This window comes from Notolepis coatsorum, assembly GCF_963971535.1.
Source record: "Notolepis coatsorum genome assembly, chromosome: 1".
Classification (NCBI taxonomy): Eukaryota; Metazoa; Chordata; class Actinopteri; order Aulopiformes; family Paralepididae; genus Notolepis; species Notolepis coatsorum.
Window position 1 is genome coordinate 305707780 of NC_140165.1, and position 18849 is coordinate 305726628.

At 47.3% G+C, this 18849-nt stretch overlaps 1 protein-coding gene across 1 annotated transcript in view; it reads right to left on the reverse strand.

Annotated features, from left to right (window-relative positions):
• Positions 1 to 18849, reverse strand: part of esamb (endothelial cell adhesion molecule b) — a gene marked incomplete at both ends in the record, with an annotated part of 236916 nt that overhangs the window by 29635 nt on the left and 188432 nt on the right. The window lies entirely within an intron of this gene.

Genomic DNA, 18849 nt, shown 5'->3' on the forward strand with positions numbered 1-18849 from the left:
AGTTGCATTGTTAATTTCAATACCTGTAATAGTACAATAGTCCACACACGCACACATGTGCATTCAATTAAGTTGGAATATGACTGTAATACAAACAGTTCAGTTTGTCAGGTACATGCAACACAGATTACAGTGTTTACATCTGTCTGCTTGAGAAAATACCATGTTCTGCAATAAAAATTATTGAAGTGAGATGAACAGACTGAACTTTATTTTATTAGATAAAACATGTTGACAAAGTTTTACTTTGCAGTTGAAAAAAGGTAACAAATCGCAATATATCGCAATATTAATATCGCAATAATCAGCATATCACAATATATTTAGTATCGCAATACTATCGTATCGTGACTCAAGTATCGTTATAGTATCGTATCGTGAGGCCTCTGGTGATTCCCACCCCTACTCGGGACCCAACATTTTCCTTGGTCATTAAGTCGCAACCCACATTTTTTAACCACTATGATTTATTTCAAATTTTCTTTTTTTGCAGTAATACACAATCTTTCATGCACTGTTAAAAACATGAAATAAACACAAAAAAGTGCAACAAAAGTGCAACTAGGGCTAAAAACCCAATGAAATAAAATAATAATAATAATAATAATAAATAATAAATAATATATGCTTCTTAGCAGACTTCTTAGCTTAACATCACAGGGAACTAATGGGATAACTGGGGATGTTGTTTGCTCCTGACAAGAGTCTCAAAGTCTGGGGTGATGGTAGACAAAGCAACTCTGAGGTCATGCTCAATGTCCAATCTGTTTCTCTGTTTTGTCTTCAGCTGGACCAGAGCTGAGAAGCCACTTTCACAAAGATAGGTAGTGCAAAAAAGAAACCATAAAAAAAAAATATATAATTTTTAAATTAAAAAATATATATTCACACACATCCGTGACCCACTCAAAATGGTCCCGCGACCCACTTTTGGGTCGCGACCCACCAGTTGAGAAACAAACAAACTGCTCCCGATGAGCAGGTTGACACCTTGCATGGTCACCTCCGCTGTCGGTGGATTGAATGGGTGAATGTGAGGCGTAAGTTGTAAAGCGCTTTGGATAAAAGCTGCTATATAAATGCAGTCCATTTACCATTTACAAACAAGCTCTGTTTGTCCGAGCCGAGGTGAGCAACAGTTGTGATTGGAGGATCAAGAAAACAGGGCGGGGCTTTGAGATGAACCAAGCGGGACTACACTCGTACCATACTTTGTTGTTTCTGGAATTGGGGCTGGTAAGGACTGTGTTAGTTATCAATACTACTGATCAAACAGATAACCTTTCATTTAATTGCAAACCTTTATTTAAACTTGAAAGGCAACTGAGCTTTCCCTCATTTACAGTCACGTCGAGTGTACATACATAAGAGTTAAGCAAAAAAAGGCATATAAAATCACACAGCATAAAAAATCATAACAATAAGACAACAAGGCGAGACAAAAGTAAGGATAACAACACAATCAACAAATTTGATTGACAAAGGTTGGAGATCAATGTTTTAAACTCTGCAACAGAGGGTCAAGCTTTAAGGACCGTTGGAGTTAATTCCATGAGCTAGATGGGCATCAGGAGCACTCATTCAAGGGTACTACGACTATGCTTGCACCTCATGGTACCAAAGCACCTCAAAGGCGCTAAAAACAAAATTACAAACATCTCAAAACAAACTGGTCAGACTACTGCTTGACCTTACTCCTAGAACCCACTTTGACAACCTAGGATGGCTTAGAGTAGACGACAGAGTACAGCAACTTGCAATGGGCCTGATCTACTAGATACACTACACAACTAAGGTACCCATGTACATTTCAAAATACTTCCCAAATGTCAGTGAATACCACGACCACAACACCAGAGGGAGCTCCACAAATCATGTTAAACCCAGATTCGGTTCAAACAAGGGACTAAACACATTTCGCAATTATGCCACATCAATGTGGAACGCCCTACCCACAGCTGTAAAGGAATGTGAATCACTACCAGGCCATGTGAGCGGATCGGAGCGTGAGCGGCGCGGGGAGCGGAGCGGGCGGTTTTGACGTGAGCGAGGAGTGGGTTTTTAAATGAGTCGGCGCGACGTCCGGAGCGAGAGTTCTCCTCCGCTCCAGGACGCTCACAGTGGTTTAACACTGTTGATGTAATATATACATGCAGTACAATGCCAAAGCAACAGATGGCGAATGTACAAACATGAAGGCCATTTTCAACCAATGAGAAGGGCAAACCTGTGATATCCTGTTCAGGCTTCGTCACTGTAGAGACGCCCACCATAGATATCTATGACGCCCACACTCACTCCTGGTAGAAAAAGTATCGACGCCATTGTTGTTGACGTTAGCTTACATGCTAACGTTAATGGCAGCGACCATAGCATTGTGGCTCGGCTAGCCTATCATCGCTTAATAGAGCTAGTGAATGGATAAACAACGTTATTTAACATTGCAGAATGGCTACAATTACAATGCGGCTCAATACAAACAATTGTTAAGGGGCCCAGGGGGTGTAGACTGTTGTAGTTTGAGCTAATTTACACCATGCTCCAAAAAAAAAAAAAAAAAACTGCCGAGCGATCTGGCGCGGGGAGCGCTCGATTCAAGGTGAGCGGGGAGCGAGCGGAGAGCGACTTGGGGGCGGGGTCAACATGAGCGATTAGCGGAGCGGACCAAGCTTTAAAGAGCGAAGAGCGGATTTCTCGGCCGCGCCGATCCGCTCACGTGGCCTGATCACTACCCACTTTCAAAACCACTCTCAAAGAGCACCTAGGAGAGACTGCAATTCGAAAACTGGCCCCTGTAAATGTCCTAACGCAACCCCCTCCAATGTACAATAAATGTCCTATTAAACCCAATAATACACGAGACCCTCTTCTTGGGACCAAGTAAGGTTTAGTCGATAATCCAATGTACAGTTCCCCCCCCCTCCACCCCTCCTACCTACCAACCTCCTCCTATACAGTTTCTTCGTCAAATGTATATACTCTCTTTTTTATACTCTTCTTGTATCAAAAACAGTACTGTATTTGTAAATCTGGTATGTCATAAATGTATAGATGTAGCAGTACTGTCTATCTGTATGTCATGTATGTCATATGTTATGATGAATTGAAAATGGGGGACCCTGATGTAAACAAGACGAAAGTCTTTCTCTGGTCTGCATCCCCTTAACAATTGTATGTATTGAGCTGTACTGTATTGTACCCATTCTGCAATCTGTTAATACAATTTTCAATCAATCAATCAATCAATCAATCAATCAATCAATCAATCAATCAATCAATCATAGCAAAATGCAGATTTACCCTGTTCTGAGCAAACTCGAGGGACCTTAACTCATTCCCCACTCTTTTTCCTTTGATCCCCGCTCTACAGACTCGCCCGGAGCGCACTGAATTACCGTGGCACAGCCACATACGCTGGAATTGCAATGCCGATCGAATCTCACCAGATGGCAGTATCGTCTACCTTTTGAACTCTGATAGAAAGGCAGCAGTATTGTCAATGAATGCACCGAGGCATCGAGGCTCGCTCTGTGGGGGAGGAGCTCTTCCAAAGCAATCGCTAGCAGATCCGATCGCCTCAAAAACGATAGTGTCCCGTAAACACGTGTAATTACATATAAACTTGTAATCGCGATCGCCGATGGGATCATTGGAATTATTCTTTCTGGATTACCTTCTGGCTAAGGTAAGGACCCCCTATGTCTATTTTACCGAACGTGAAACATGTTTATGTAACGATCACAGTGGCTTACTGTACCTGTCATACTGTCATAAACTAGGCTTTACCCTTGATGATTTTGTGAAGGTACATATGTACATGTTATATACCTTTGATTTGGGAGTATTTGGGGGTTCAGGGAATCAACCAGAACGATTCGGGCTTATTGCACATAACGCGTCCTATCTCGCGATCTATGGAAAAAGACTGGATTGTTTCGGAAATGGGCGATGTTCAGCGTGTAATAAACTACAAACTACAGTGTGTAGAAACGAATGCCTTTTTACATGTTGGACTACAAATAGTGTCTGTCAAATGAGCCAGACTATTTTTCTCCATAGCTATAATATAGAATATAGATATAGCTCTGCAAACATCGTGACACATCGTGAAAATAGGCAATGGAAAGCTGGCGCTAGATAGCAGAGATGGCGAGAGCCCCCTGGCGGCGAATACGTTAAAGAAACATGCCAACTTTTTGGGAAATTAGCTTATTTGCCATCTACCCTGGAGTTAGACAAGCAGTAGGCTTAGGGAACAGCCGCACCATTAGCCTAGCTTAGTGTCATTCACTGGAAGTAGGTGTGCCAGTGTAGCCTAGTTCCCAACAGTCACCCCCAATACACTCCAAATACAACTCCAAAACCTTCCTGTAAACATGTTGTGACCTGTGTATTTACCACGTGGAGAAATAAAAAAATAAATTACATTTTGTTTTCTAAGCAGATATATACCTGGGCGCAGTGATTTCATCACCTGAAAAGCCCTGTTGTTTTTTGAAAAACTGGGCTTTTGAGGTGATGAAATAACTGCGCCCAGGCAGCAGTGGTTGGGCAAAAAATTGTTCCGAGTATATATCTGCTTAGAAAACTAAAATGTCGGGCGGCCGGGTAGCACAGCGGACTAAGTGGCTGTCTACCACCGCAGAGACAGTGGGATCGAATCCAACTGCCAGCGGTACCTCCGGCTTGGTCGACCATCCGTGCTGATACAATTGGCAGTGTCAGTGGGTGGGAAGCCGGTGAGGGTGGGTCCTGGTCGTTGTAAACAGCGACTCCTACAGTTCGGTCGGGGCGCCTGCACAGCAAGGGAAGGATCTGGGTGAGGTAGTGTGATCCTTCCACACGTTACACTCTCCCAGTGAGAGTCCGCGCTGCCAGGTGAAAAGAAGCGGTTGATTGGCTACACATGTGTTGGAGGAAGCATGTGATAGCCTCCACTCTCCCAGACCGACTGTAGGGGGTAGAGTGCGCAACGACCAGGAAGGGGATTGGGAATTGGCATAACGACTAACGGAAAACGGAAAAAAGGAGGGGGAAAAAAAAAATTTTTAAAGAAGAAAAAAAGAAAATATTTATTTATTTTTTCATGTGGTAAATACACAGGTCACAACATGTTTACAGGAAAGTTTTGGAGTTGTATTTGGAGTGTATTTCATGACTGTTGGGAACTAGGCTACACTGGCACACCTACTTCCAGTGAATGACGCTAAGCTAGGCTAATGGAGTGGCTGTTCCCTAAGCCTAATGCATGCACAGAGAAGAAAATGGTATGTATCTGCTTGTCTAACTCCAGGGGTAGATGGCAAATAAGCTAATTTCCCAAAAAGTTAGCCAGCCAGCCACTAGAACGGGTTCCATAGTTGTAACTGAGGGGTACAATTCCCTGACTGTATTGATAAGTATGGTATCATTAAACCACTACCGCTTTATGTACTTTAATTACTGGCCATACAGTACACGATATCTAAGTATGATGAACACTTTCCCACATATGAAATCAGGTCCACACAAAGGTAATAGTCAAATATTTAATATATAGCAAAAGGTACATATAATAATTACTTATTACATTTATGATTTGAATTGAATGCTCTTGTAAGGCAAATGAGTACTCGTATGCAAATCAACACTGAATGTCCAATCTCTGGTTACACAGGAAGCAAGTATACAACCTGGCTCTTAGGGGATTATAGCGATGGTCACTTAATGATTATAGCTGGATAATATACTGAAGGGGTCCCGCCGGTTGTAAGCCAGTAGGGGGGGTAGGAGAGCCGTCGGCTGTATCCCGTCTGGTCAACGATTTCCAGGGAGAATTCAGGTACAGAAAACAGTGCCCGTGGAACCTTGATCCACAGATGAATACACTTGGGCTCTCTTGTAGACGATAGCTGTAGCTGTCGCTGTCGGTCCACAACGAGGAAGAAGCGAGGCGACCTCAGTCTGGTCTGAGCGCCGTCTCACCTTGGCTCCTCTTGGGGTAAATCCAACACTCACCGGTGTTGGCGATTATCCGCTCCACAAATCAAAGCACCAAAGCAAGTAGATATTCCATGCCGTATAGGGCTCACAGTCGTCGGGGTAGGTAATCCAATGTGCAGGTCCACTCGTCCTCGCCCAGAACTCCTCGGATGAAAGCACCACGCGTGGTCTGCCCAGCCTGGTTAAGACTCTAGATAACGCGAGGAAACGATGGGGTTGCTGCTCACTTTAGAACTCTAACCGAACGATGCACCATACATAATAGACTATTATTACTTAATAGAAATACGGTGCCAAACTCTGGCAATTCAGCTATTAATTCGCACGAGGTCTCACTGCTATTCTAAGGCCAAACAGGCCGTACTACACCGCACGCGGTAACGTGGGGTGAGGCTTCACGTCTTGTTACTTAGTTGGGTAGAAGGGTAAAGGACTAAGAGGAATTCTACATTTCTTGCGCCATATTTATATGCACGGTGGACAAGTAGTGCCGCTCTGCTTTCGGTAGCCGTATTCCTGCGCGGAGCTGAGGCTAGTAAAGGCATGTCTCGTCGGTACCTTTGAACTTGAACGCCAGGGGCTTGTCCCTGGCGCCTGGTCCTTTTGTCCAATAAGAGAATGAACTATTATGGGCTGTAGTAGAATAAAGGGATATTCAGTGTATATGTACAAGGAATATACAAGGGATATCAAACGATATACAAATACTATTAAATATATATCCATAAATAAATATATATATTCGGTTTAATTTGATCCTTCACAACAGCCGCCCCCTAATTAGTCCCACCTAATTAGCTGAGCAGAGACAGATTAACCGCACTGTCCACTACTCAATGTCCGCTGTAAGGGTCAGTCAACTCACAAAGTCATAGGGTCATGGTCGTCATCAATAGTATCAGGGAGCCTTGGCAGTTCTATTAGCCTCGCCACGGGTCGGGTGTAAGTCCGTCCTTGGACGAGCACTTCAGCTGCTCGGACCTTTCCATCGGCACCGGTGATCACTTTGCTTACGCGGCCAGCCGGCCACATAGCTCTGGGTAGTGACTGGTCGATGATCATAACGACTGTTCCTTCTGTCAAATTGTCTCTCTCTTTTACCCACTTCTGGCGGGTCTGTAGAGACGGTAGGTAGTGGAGTAGGAAGCTGTTCCAAAACTTATCAGCCAGTACTTGACTGTACCTCCACATTCTTCGGCCGTTCGCTTCTTCAGGCCTGTACATTGTCTGTGGTAGCGCGGGGTCCAGCCGCCCCATCAAGAGGGTGTTGGGGGTGACTGGGTCGACATCTGCTACATCACTTGAGACGTAACCGAGGGGCTTTGAGTTCAATACTCCCTCGATCTCCGTGAGGACTGTCATTAGGACTTCTTCCGCCACAGTCTGGGCCCCAAGCACGGCGTACAGAGCTGTCTTTATGGAACGTACTTCTCGTTCCCAGGTTCCACCGAAGTGAGGTGCGTTCGGGGGATTAAACTGGAAGTCAATCTGGGATGGAGCGAGGTGGGTCTTAAGTTCTGGGCCCATAGCTTGGAAGCTCTCTCTCAGCTCTCTTTCTCCGCCTTTGAAGTTTGTCCCGTGATCGGACAACAATGTAGACGGTTTTCCTTTCCGTGATGTGAATCTTCGGAAGGCCATAAGGAATGAGTCTGTGCTCATGGTTGGAAGGAGTTCGATATGTATCGCTCTGGTGGTCATGCATTTGAATACAATACCCCACCGCTTCTCGGTTCCTCTTCCTCTCTTTATATACAGCGGGCCAAAACAGTCCATACCGGTGGAGTGGAAGGGCTTGTCGCCGAGTCGGAGGCGACAGGGAGGTAGGTCAGCCATCCGGGGTATACTGGGCTGCGCGCGCCACTTACGGCAGTCTAGACAGGTTCGCTGGAAGCGCCGCACTGCTTCTCTCCCTTGCAGTATCCAATAACGACGTCTGATCTCCGCGAAGACTCTCTCTGCCCCTGCGTGGTGCACATCCTCGTCGTATTTTTTTATGATCAGCTCTGTGACCTTGTGTCGGTTGTTCAAGACTATCGGGTACTTAACGTCATCCGGTAGGTCTGGGGCTCTCCGCAGACGACCACCCACTCTGATGAGATTATTGGCGTCGCTCTCGGGGGCCAGGTGAAGCAGTCTGCTGTCTGATGGGACGGGCTTTGCTCCCTGTAGACAAGCTAGCTCATCGGGGAACGAGTCTCTCTGGGCTCGTTGTAGTAGAAGGAGTTCTGCTTCTTCGTAGTCAGCTGCTGAAATGTCAGTTGTGGGCTGAACCTCTGGGTGGTGCCACAGAAATGTCTTTAGCTGCGCACCCTCTAGGGTGAGGCAATCGTCTAGAACCGGGTCTGTGGGGACGAGTGTGTGTGTCAACCCACAGAACATAGGTTTCTTGTTCTCTGCCTCCTCTTTGCTCGCCTCCCGTGGGGTGGGTGTAGGCCACTCTTCTTCGGGGAGCTTGAGGAACTCTGGCCCGTCACTGTAGAGGTTGGGACGGGTGAGGTCATTCCCCGGGTGATGACGTCAGCTGGGTTGTGTTTGGTGTCCACATACCGCCAGCTGGTTACTTCTGTTAACTCTTGAATCTCGGTGACTCTGACTCCCACGAAGACCTTGTATCTGCACGAATCAGACCGGATCCATGTGAGTACGGTCGTGGAGTCTGACCACAAGATTGTTCTTTGCACCGGAATGGTGAGTTCACGTTGGATTAACGTGGCGAGCTGCGCTCCTGCTAGGGCTGCGCAGAGCTCTAGGCGCGGGATAGATTGTTGCTTGCGTGGGGCTATTCTTGAGCGAGCCAGGATGAAAGCAGTATGTATTTCTCCTCCCTCCTCTTGGGCACGCAAGTAAGCCACTGAACCGTAGGCTACTTCGGAGGCGTCGCTGAATACGTGCAGGTCGATCTTGCATGTCTCTGGCCTCACTGTGGGTGGGAAGTAGCTGCGGCGTATATTAACACCGGGGAGTGAGCGGAGTTCCGTCTCCCACTCTCTCCATGTGGATGCAAGGTGTTCGGGTATGGGATCGTCCCAGCCCTGGTCTTTGTCCCATAGCGCTCTTACAATCATCTTTGCCCGGGTGGTGTAAGGTAGAATACATCCCAACGGGTCATATTGTCTGGCGAGTGTTCTGTATACACTCCGTCTGGTGGTCGGTATTGCCGTCGACCTTCCCTGCTTCTTGATCAGGGGTTTGTGTCTATAATGGAGCGAGTCTGTTTTGAAGCGCCAGACTAGTCCTAGTGTCATTTCTTGGGCTTCTCCTGGGATGGTCGCCATCCAAGTATCGCTGCTCGCGGCCTTGTCCTCGGGGGAGAGGCGGCGCAGTACTTGCAGGTCGCTGCTGGCCCACTGCCTGAGATCAAAGCCGCCTTTGATCAGGGAGGCGCGGAGCTTGAGTAGGAGAGCCTCGGCTTCTTCTGGCGTCGAGACGCTTTGTAAACAGTTGTCCACGTAGAAACTATTTGTCACACTTTGTCGGACCTCTTCATCTGTTGCTGGGTCCTCTGCGACGTGTTTTTGTAGTGCAAACGTAGCACAGCATGGGCTGCATGTGGTTCCGAAAGGGAGGACTTCCCATTGATAGATGGCTGGGTGCTCATCTCCGATCCTCTCTCTCCATAGGAACCGCAGCAGGGGCTTGTCCTCCTCCACTAGCCTCACCTGCAGGAACATCCCTTTGATGTCGCCGCTGATAGCCACCTTGTCCTGGCGGAAGCGTAGTAGCACGCCTAGTAGGGAGGGGCCGAGTGTTGGGCCGGCCAAGAGTTCTTTATTCAGATTTTGTGATCCGATCTGGTAGCTGCAGTTAAACACAATGCGATCCTTGCCGTTGTGGTGGACCTTGTGGTGCGGCACGTACCATGATTCGGTCGTCTGATCGGCCTCTTTAATGTCAATTTTCTTTATGTGTCCCGCTGTGATTAATTTGTTAATCTCAGCGCGGTACACAGCTTCTTGAGCGGGGTCTTTGGCTAGGCGCCGCTCTGTGTTCAATAGATACCGCTCCGTCGCCTCTTTTGTAGCACGAAAGGTGGGCATTCCCTCTCGCCTCAGGAGTGGAGTTGCGTATCTCATCACTCCGCTGACGTTGACTCTCTTTGTCCCGTGCTCGAGGAGGGCTATAGCGTAGATATCTTCCTTAGAACGAATGTCTTTCTTTTCGTTCTTAAAGGGCATTGTCTCTAGTGTCCATAGCCTCTCTACATGCTGCAGGAGTGTGGTGTCTCCTTCTGTCGCTCTGGAGTGGAGGCAGCCAGTGGCTGCTGTTCGGTTAAGAGACTTGGCGAGGGGGCCTTGTAACGTCCATCCTAGGCGGGTCTCGACTGCTGCAGGACAACCTCTGGGTCCTGTATGGACCCGGTCTATCGGGACTATGAGGTCTGCATGGTCGGAGCCTATCAGCAGGGTCAGGGTGGCGCCGTCTATGAGCGGGATAGGAAGTTGACGCAGGTGCACATATTTCTCCATCAGCTTGGCGATGGGGTAGGTGTACTGCGATAGTCCTATTTCTTGGCTGGTGAAAGCATTAGTAATCCTGTACCGTCTCTCTGGCTGCCCGCTTGCTGCGATAGTGAAGGAGACATTCTCGCCCTTTATCGTCTTTAGATCTCGTCTTATTGTCCGAATAGTCATCTGGTTCTCGCTCCCCCGTAGCCCCAGCTGGGCCGCAGCGAGGAGAAGGGTCTTCTCTGACCCGTCATCAAGGACGGCGTAAGTGTCCATGATCTTGTCTTGGTAACTCAGGGTTACACGGACCACCTTTAAGAGCACCTGGGCGCCGCTGCTGCTAGCGGGGTCAATGTACATAACACTTGCCTTTGTGCTGTTGGATGGTGCAGGCTTTCTTTTGTTACTGTCGTGTAGGACATCCAGATGGGCTCCGTCACACCGACTACACTTCTTCTTTAGGCGGCACTCGGCTGCCATGTGACTGCGCGCACATCGGTAACAGCGCCTGTTGGACTTTATCCAGTGACTTACTTCTTCAGCGGTCATCTTCTTGAACTGGTCACATTGTGACAACCAGTGTTCCTTCTCGCAGTACGGGCACACCATCTTCCACTTCTCTTTCGTCGAGGGGGTACTGTGGTTCTTGCTGCTCGGTACTGATTCTGATTGGTGCATGACAGTCACCGATCTTCGGCCATCGTTTACTCTCCTAGGTCCCTCTCTGGAGCTTGGCGTGCTCCGCACGAACGTATCCAGCCGTAGGCTGCTGACTTCTCTCGCCAGGAAGTCGGCTAAATCTAGGAGGGATGGCTCGGGACCGTTAGGATCACGGTGGTCTCTTTGCCGCCTGAAGCGCTCCTGTCGGGCGGGCGGCAGCTTCTCTAAAATCCTCTCGACGTTCGAGTTTGCGTATAGTTCGTGCATACCCTTTTCTCGTTGCGCCCCCAGCATCCCTACCAGGGATTGTACTTTTATAGACAGGTCGTCTAGTGAGCGATTGTCTGTTGCTGGGGGTAGGCGATCAATATGCCTTATCTCCTGTATTACGTAATCCCATATACGTCCATATCTCTGGTCCAGCGCTGCTAGAGCCGCGGTGTATGGGGTCGTAGAGGTGGCATAGGCCAGCGCTATGTTGTGCGCTCGGGGCACTTTCAGGTGCTTCAATAATATTGCATACTTGTGGCGTTCATCAGCGACATCCACCATCATTGTCTCTAAGCACATCCGGAGCTCCGTGTACTGTGCTCGATTCTCATGGGTGAAGTCTGGAAACGTCGGTGTGCCAATGTATGACGCCATGGATGGCTGGCACATCGGTGAGCGTTGGAAGAGAGGCCTCCTGGGCGAGTCTCTTCTTACGCCTCTCGGTGGGCTGGTACTGGCAGGGTACCATGGCCCGCTGGTCCAGGTGCTATTCCTCGGGACTGGTCGTGCGTCATGCTCACCCGTGAGTCGAGTCGGGGGTCTGTAGCGCAGAGCCGCGGGGGTATAGCCTGGGCTGTACTGGACCTCCTGGTCCTGTGGAGTAATGTGCTGCTGTCGGGCTTGACTCTCCTCTTCTCCCTCTTCTTCTTCTGCCAGGTCATCTAGATCCTGTAGTCGTTTATTTAGCCTCTCCGCCGTGTCCGCCGTTCCTTCCTTGTCGCTGGGTCTCACTTGGACCGGTCGGGGAAGGAGTTCGGAGGGGGGTGTAGACTCTCTCTGGTGGTCGAGTTCAAGGTCGCCTAATCGGTTAGGGGAGGGTGCCCTTGACGTGTGTCTTGACGAGGCTCTGGAACCCCTTGTGGAGGGAGGGGGTGTTGCCCTGGTGATCAGCTGCTCCATTAGCTGCGCTTGTAGTCTGTCGCGCTCGGCTTGTAGTCTGTCGCGCTCGCCCTGTAGTCTGTCGCGCTCGGCCTCGCGCTGGATGAGAGCGATGTCGCGCTCTGCTTCTCTTTGGGCACCGTCAGCGGCACGCTGGGTGTCGGACCGGTCTCTTGCCATATTCTCTTCCGTCTGAAGGCGTCTCATCTCCAGGCGTATGTGCTCTTCTTCGCTCCGTTGCTGTGTTTGGAGTCGATCGCGTTCACCCTGAAGTCGATCGCGTTCACCCTGGAGTCGATCGCGTTCGGTAGAGGCTGTCAGGCTGATGAGGAACGCCTGTGACAGCATCCTCTCCGCCTCACTGGGGGAAGACGCTTGTAGAGGTGAGCCGCTCCTGGCTGTACTCGTCGGGGAGTCCTGGAGCTCTATCTCCTCGGCGCTCTCCTCATCTTGTTCCGTGCAGAGTTCCACCTCTGGAGGGTTGTCTTCCTCCCGGAGCTCTGGGGGGACTACTTCTTCAGTATTGGCGGGGGGTAAAGTCGTGTCAGTTCCCTCCTGGTCCCCACCGTGAGCTTGGTCAGTTACATTAGAACCCACTAGGGCCTCTGTGGTCGGGGTATCCTGGTTGATAGGGTTGTACATAATTTTACTTTCTCCTTTTACTGCGTTTACTGTTTGTAGAAGGCTAGGTAGTTTACTGACAGCGTAATCCTCTAAGTACTGAGGTGGCTGTCGTCTACGTTGCGGGCGTTCTACTTTAGGAGGACCGTTTCGTGGAGTGTTCATCATAGGCCATTTCAATATTAATACCACTATATTAATATTACACTGATTACCATCCGGCTCGAAGGACCAATTGTAACTGAGGGGTACAATTCCCTGACTGTATTGATAAGTATGGTATCATTAAACCACTACCGCTTTATGTACTTTAATTACTGGCCATACAGTACACGATATCTAAGTATGATGAACACTTTCCCACATATGAAATCAGGTCCACACAAAGGTAATAGTCAAATATTTAATATATAGCAAAAGGTACATATAATAATTACTTATTACATTTATGATTTGAATTGAATGCTCTTGTAAGGCAAATGAGTACTCGTATGCAAATCAACACTGAATGTCCAATCTCTGGTTACACAGGAAGCAAGTATACAACCTGGCTCTTAGGGGATTATAGCGATGGTCACTTAATGATTATAGCTGGATAATATACTGAAGGGGTCCCGCCGGTTGTAAGCCAGTAGGGGGGGTAGGAGAGCCGTCGGCTGTATCCCGTCTGGTCAACGATTTCCAGGGAGAATTCAGGTACAGAAAACAGTGCCCGTGGAACCTTGATCCACAGATGAATACACTTGGGCTCTCTTGTAGACGATAGCTGTAGCTGTCGCTGTCGGTCCACAACGAGGAAGAAGCGAGGCGACCTCAGTCTGGTCTGAGCGCCGTCTCACCTTGGCTCCTCTCGGGGTAAATCCAACACTCACCGGTGTTGGCGATTATCCGCTCCACAAATCAAAGCACCAAAGCAAATAGATATTCCATGCCGTATAGGGCTCAGCAGTCGTCGGGGTAGGTAATCCAATGTGCAGGTCCACTCGTCCTCGCCCAGAACTCCTCGGATGAAAGCACCACGCGTGGTCTGCCCAGCCTGGTTAAGACTCTAGATAACGCGAGGAAACGATGGGGTTGCTGCTCACTTTAGAACTCTAACCGAACGATGCACCATACATAATAGACTATTATTACTTAATAGAAATACGGTGCCAAACTCTGGCAATTCAGCTATTAATTCGCACGAGGTCTCACTGCTATTCTAAGGCCAAACAGGCCGTACTACACCGCACGCGGTATCGTGGGGTGAGGCTTCACATCTTGTTACTTAGTTGGGTAGAAGGGTAAAGGACTAAGAGGAATTCTACATTTCTTGCGCCATATTTATATGCACGGTGGACAAGTAGTGCCGCTCTGCTTTCGGTAGCCGTATTCCTGCGCGGAGCTGAGGCTAGTAAAGGCATGTCTCGTCGGTACCTTTGAACTTGAACGCCAGGGGCTTGTCCCTGGCGCCTGGTCCTTTTGTCCAATAAGAGAATGAACTATTATGGGCTGTAGTAGAATAAAGGGATATTCAGTGTATATGTACAAGGAATATACAAGGGATATCAAACGATATACAAATACTATTAAATATATATCCATAAATAAATATATATATATTCGGTTTAATCTGATCCTTCACAACAATAGTGTTAGATTTGGATCAATCAGCCAGTATCACCTCTCCATCGTTGTCGTTGTGTAGTTTCTGTGTTGTGTTTATTTCTCTCTGTCTTCTCATACTAGCTGTACAATCTTTGTCATTCCCCTTTAATGCAATCCGTAACCATAAGTATTCGACACTGGACAGCGTAGTACCTTTCTTGGAATCGTTGTTTATTACATAAACAAAAGCCTCAGATGTTACCCATTTCGTATTGTCCTTGAAAAGTCTTTGATGGAACACTAAATTCATTATTCTATCGTCTCTTCTGCTGTTTAGTCCAATGGTGGCTGAGGCCTTGTCGTTAGCCAAAACCTTTCTCCCGTTAGCCGAAGCGAATGATGATGTGTCATCTCCCCTCCCCCACCGGCGAGGGTGAGGGAGGGATGGAAGTCTCTGATTCACGTCCGCTCGTGTCAGCTTCGTGTCTAGATCTAACTTACACCCAGAACAGCGTTTCCGTTAGCCGGTAATTACCGGTATTTGACCGGCAAAATCTGTTGAAGTCCGACATATTTAATCTCTCCGGTCTTAATGTCTGGTGAAAATAATTCCCTCTAAGCACAATTTGATTATTTTAATTGTATTAAAATAGGCTAAAATTAAATAGCCTATGCGATGAACGAAACAATCATTACATTTGTTTCATCGTTGCTTCTAATAATGACAACGACGTTGTCAGCGAGAGCTTAGTGCTGGGTTTGGAGTGCATGTGCAGCTGCAGAGCCGGAGCAGCAGCGGCACAGTGCAGTACTCCAATTCAGCCATTGGCAATTCAGCTGTTGGGTGGGGGGCGCTGCTGAGCGGTCCCCAGATAGAGCCAGAAAAGAGCCAGAAAACAGCTGAATCTGCTGCTCTGCATCGACATACTCTCGCAAATAAGTCATTGGGAGGTGGAGAGAGAGAGAGTCGTCACGCAAACCCACGATAATGTTGCCGTCTCTCTCTGCCAAATTTCTCAGTTCTTCGCTTGATATAATTAATACAAATGTCCAATATAACGGAATTCGTTAGCTCATAAAAATGTGATTATAACAGACTGCTGTTTATTAATGTCGGGCGACTGCCCACAGACACCTATTTGATTTAAAGTCGGCAGCAGCACGGAGTCTCTGGACTTATTTTATTTGGAATATAATGACTATACGCAAAAGTAGCCTAGTTTTAAGTAAAAATATTATAAATCTACATGTCTTGATGATGTCATTCTTTTCTTTTGTTGTCATTCTTTTGCCTATCAATTGTTTTTAAGCTCAATAAACTCTGACCGGAATTTCTCTTATTTGACCGGTAGATTGAAATCTACCGGACACTGAGGCCGGCAACAATTATTTCTAACGGAAACCCTGACCCGGAAGGAGACTCACATTTACAATATTCATCATCATCATTATCATCTCGGCATAGCAATGCCAGGCCCCGCCCCTCTTCTTGTGGCCATGTGACGCGCTGTCATGGCAACTGCTGTTCACCTTTAAACACACACTAGACGTCTGTTCTATGGATGTCACCCACTTTTCTATCTCTCCATTCTGCCTGCTCGCAGTCCTATCAGTTGTTATGTGCTGAAACGACCTCGGCATGCACTGGGCTCTATCTTAGTCTGCTGCTAAATACATTGCCTCTCTCTCTGACCGCCTCCACCACCATGCACATCTACCTCTCTGACCTGGCACCTTTAGATGCTGTCATCTTCCCCAATATATACATTATATACATTGAAAAACCATCGAGATCCTTCAATAGGTTCCAAAATTCCATTCCAATAATGATGTAGTATAAGGAGGTAGCTTACCAATAAGGGGCCTTAAAAATGAACAAATACCAGTGTTTGTTGCGTCTCTCCATCAGCGAGGAGCAACCAACCTTCTCATAAAGGACACAGCGATGAGTGTCGTATCTATCATTAGTGATGAATCTGAGGGCAGAGTGATATACTGTACAAAGTCGGGATTTAAGGGTTGAGGCCGCAAGCATGCCTATAAATTACATCACCATAGTCCAGGACTGATAAGAAAACTGCTAACTTAGGGGCGCTCTGGTGGCGCACCACGTATACGCTTGTAGTGTAATCGCAACGTGCTGGGTTCGAATCCGGCCCAGGACATGTGTTGCATGTCCTCCCCATCTCTCTCTCTCCCAATTTCCAAACTGTCCTGTCAATAAAATGCACTTAAAAAGAAAAAGAAAAGAAGAAAACTCATAACTTCATTAAGGGAGCAGCTGAGCAGTTGTTATTTAAGATGAGGTCGGACTCGGCACTGACAGATTTGTGTTCATTGTGCTGCTTTTATAAAGCCTCAAATGATGGCTTACAATATTTCATGGAAGCAAAGTGTTTAGTTTGTCTAAGATTTTAAAAGGTTTAAACTTTACAGCACTGACAAAGTTGAACAAAGTGCTGTACAAGTCCCACAACAAGTCCCAAGTCCCAAAAAAATATTTATAATTTTTTATATATATATCTTTTTATTTTCTTTATCTCAAAGCTTCGAATTAAAATCGAATCTCGGCCCCGAAGCTTCGAATTCCAAAAAAATTATCGAAGGTCAGCCCTAGTAGAAACCGAAAAGGATAAGACACTGTCACACAACAAACCCTCACAATCGCTGCGTCATAAAGCGGAGTTCTGCGTTATACACCGGCACGGCTGCAGTATTACATCATCCGTTACACTCTCTAGACTCTAGAGTCACGAGAACCTCAGGGGGGACAATCAGTCGTCCTAAGCCTTCAGGTCAGGAGAACACACCCGTCTTAAGGTTTCTCTCTCCATGTCTTGACATCTGCCTTGCCCTCGAGGCCCACTTTGTTTACATCTAACCATCATAATCCAACACGTGTCACTGCTGGTAATCCAACAACTACTTGCCCGAGGAGGAGACCCAAACACGGGCCAGATGACAAGGACAGCAGGGGAAGGCGGAGGAGGGAGCACGTCAAGAGGAATGAGATCAAGGGCAGAATGTCATGTGCCTTGATTAATGTTGGATAAAGATCATCATCAAACCTTTAGTTTATATTCTACTTTTTCTCCTCCTTTTTCTGTGATTTTTCTCCCATCCCAATTTTCCTCTCGTGCCAATTCTCCCTCCCCTGTCCTGATCATTGCTCGCATGTGCCCCCCACTGGGTGGTCGTAGGGAGGATAGAAGCCCAGCCCATCACATGTCCCCTCCGATACATGTGGAGGCAGCCAGTCACTTCTTTTCACCTGCCAGCGCGGACTCTCATTGGCGAGGTGTAACGTGTGGGAGGCTCACACACTGCCCCCGCCATCTCCTGTCTTTGGTGTGCAGGCGCCCTGACCGACCTGTAGGCGTCGCTGTTTACAACGACCAGAGTCGCTGTTTACAACGACCAGATTACCACCCATCGACTTCCCTCCCGCTGACTCTGCCAATTGAGTTAGTATGACGGCCGGCCCAAGCCGGAGGCAACGCTGACAGCCGGATTCGAGACCAGTGTCTCTTGCGTTGGTGACAAGCGCAATGTCCGCTGCGCCTGTCAAACCTTTATCTAACCAAAAAACAAAAAATAAAAACATTGAGACGAGGTCTCTTTTTCTATGGTGATCTGGCCAAGAAGGCAAGCACGAATTATGATAATACATACATAACAAAGCACAATACACATACAGTAGACTACCATACAACCGAAATCTTCAATGAAAAGTCAAATTCAGCTTAATAAAATACAAGCACAATAAAACAATAACAATCAACCGAAAACAACCACAATTTAAAATGCAACATCAAAGCAGGAGCAGCAGGTGGCAAAAATCTTTCCGATATTTTTTGTTTGAAGCGACACAAGGAGATCGGAGAGGCGTGTCTGGAGGTCATTCCAGGACCAAGGACCAAAATAAAATAGGCTTATTTTACTTGCCACAGTGCGCACGCACGGGCGGCATTTTAAAGTGCATCCAGGTGCTGGATTTGAGATTGAGGGAGTTCTGAATTTGAAAAAGATTGCAGTTGTACGAGAGGCTGGCTTTATGTAACCTAGGTGACGGTGAGCAGCACTCTGCTCCTCCAAAGTAACTTTCACACAGACACAGACACACACACACACACACACACACACACACACACACACACACACACACACACACACACAATAAGCCGATGTCATCTAATTTTCACATGTCATCATCTATAAGATACTTAAGCTAATCTAAAGCATTAGAGATAATTGGGGACACAGAGAAAGCATTTAGCCGTTCTACAGGAACAGAGTTGGGGGCGGAAAATCTGGAAGAGATGTCACATTTCAAGTTGATTGGACAAGGTAATCATGGAAAGGCTATCCTTAATGAGTTCGTACTATGTGAAGACAGAGCCAAGAT